Source organism: Oratosquilla oratoria, chromosome 26 (genome assembly GCF_046742065.1).
Source record: "Oratosquilla oratoria isolate Oo_2021 chromosome 26, ASM4674206v1, whole genome shotgun sequence".
NCBI classification, from domain to species: domain Eukaryota; kingdom Metazoa; phylum Arthropoda; class Malacostraca; order Stomatopoda; family Squillidae; genus Oratosquilla; species Oratosquilla oratoria.
The window spans coordinates 20,002,519-20,005,018 of NC_134802.1; positions in this window are offsets into that span (position 1 = coordinate 20,002,519).

The window sequence follows — 2,500 nt, forward strand, 5'->3', positions numbered from 1 at the left end:
GAACCCTATCTGTAACTTTTATCTATACAATCCGTTCATTGTGAAACTTTACCAAACTTTGGGAACATAAATGTTTTCCTCGACATAGAACTTCCTCCTGTACTTGTAGTAATCATTGTGACATAGACTTCATAACTTTTCTTGTGACAAGAACAATTGCCCCCTAGATGCTGGTCTATTACATGAGACTTTTTTCTATCTTATAAACTATATATTGACTCTTATACAGTCCATGTAACACACTTGTTTCCTCTTGTTTCTAGAAAAAGAGAAATGCTATAATATTCCTTGGCGACTGTCTGTGACAGACAGAACTGTATTCATATATATTGGCTCTTATATAGACTATATTACTCGTAATTAAGTTTTTCTCCTAGAAAAGAGTAAATTGGTAGAATATTCTTTTTCAAGACTGAACTTGTATCTTGGCTCTTATATAAACTGTATTACTCATATACTCTTTTCTCTCTAGAGAAAGAGAAATTATCGAACATTCTTATAGATGACTGTCTTTAGAAGACAGTACTTCATCACGGTGAGTGGTGGTCGACATCCGTTACAAATATGGTTTATTGCCTTTTATGGTCGGCGGATTGGGCGCCAGCGCGTGCGTCCTGATGACCTCTTTTCGACGGCCGCTTCGACCAGAGCTTCTTCAGAAACCTTCGACGGTGGTGGTCATCGTATACTTCCTCGTTTTTTTTGTTTTGTTTTTTTTTCTCTCTTTTTTCATGGGATGTCGAATGTGATGGTGAAAATGAACCGACCTTTTATTTTTCTTAACAAGATATGATGCCAAAATAACAAAAATACCACATCATAATCATCATCAACAGCATCAGCTACAGCAACTACAAGAACAATAAAAACACTACCAATGACAACATCAAAAGGAGCAAATTTTATCATCGAATTAGTATCAGTATTAATATTGACTTTTTGTAGCTGAATAGCTTTAGGAAGTTATGAGCAAAAATAAGATCATTCTAACTTCGCATGCTTTACCTATGGAAGAACTTCAAAGATAAAAATAGAATTTTGGATATTTTTTACTTTGCATGTTTGTTTTTCGGGAAAGCTTTGGAAAATAAGATATCGTGTTTTTGGATAGTTTTGAGTTTACATGGCTTGCCTTCAGAAATGCTTTCAAAAATTAAATGCATTTTATGTTTGATTTTGAATTTGCATGTTTTTACTTCAGAAGCTTGATGAGGTTGAAAACAGAATTTTAGATGGTTTTGACTATGCATCTTTTTCCTCCATTTTTTTTTTTTTTTTTTTTTTTGTAGTTAAAAGTAGAATTTTTGATATTTTTGATTTATCGTTCCTTTCCTTTAGAGGATTTTTGAAATTTATAACTAGAACTTTGTAGGAATGTGTGGACTAGTAAGGCAGTAAGACAGTAAGGCGGTAAGACAGTAAAGCGGTAAGACGGTCAGGCAGTAAAGCGGGAGTAAAATAAGGCGTGAAAGTGGGGAGACGAAATTCAAGAAAGTGAGAAAACAGTCTGACGGTAAGGAGGAAAGGCGGAAGGAAATGAAGGCGTGAAGGTGGGAAAAATAAATTCAAGGAAGTGAGAAAGCAGGCTAGCAGGAAGGCGGGAGGCCGGGAAGGTGGGAAGGTGGAAGGTGGGAAGGCACTAGGGCGGGGAAGTCGAAGACCATTACGCTGAGGTCTCTGGTATCAAGTTCGCAGTTCTTTTGGGTTAATGGATTTGTTGGGGACAATAAATCGGTCCTTGCTGCTCCTCTTGTTGTCGTCGTTGTTGTTGTTGCGGTTGTGGCAGTAGCGGTCATTGTTTGTCTTACTCTAAAGGCTGTCAGAGGTACCAAATGTATTATATGGTACTTGGAATAAGTGATCTGTGTACACTAGCGCTGGTGGGGGTGATGGTAGTGATAGTAATGGTGGTGGTAATTGTGATAGTGGTGATGGTGGTAATTGTGATAGTGGTGATGGTAGTGAGTGAAGATGACAGTGATGGTGAAGATGGTAGTGATGATGATAATAAAGATGACAGTGATGGTACTTCTGATGGTGATTGTATACTCCTGTATGCACGGAGGAAGGTACTTAGGAAAATGCAAGAATAAAAAAAATAAATAAATAAAAAAAAGGAGGGCTCCAGTCCTCAAGAGTATAGACCAGTGGTTCCAAAACTGGGGGAAATTTGAACCTACCAGGGGGGAAATAATTACACTACCTACTAACTAAAAAAATCTCAGATGAATTTTCTCATGTCTAAGAGAGAGAGAGAGAGAGAGAGAGAGAGAGAGAGAGAGAGAGAGAGAGAGAGAGAGAGAGAGAGAGAGAGAGAGAGAGAGAGAGAGAGACTGCCTGTTTATCAGTATATATGTACATTTGAAAAATAAATTAGTAAATAGTCACAGTGTGTTTTAACTACTCTTTCCCTCATACACATGAAAGGGGGAAATCTGGATGGTTGAACTGGGTGCAAGGGGGAAATGACAGAAAAAAGTTTGGGAACCACTGGTATAGA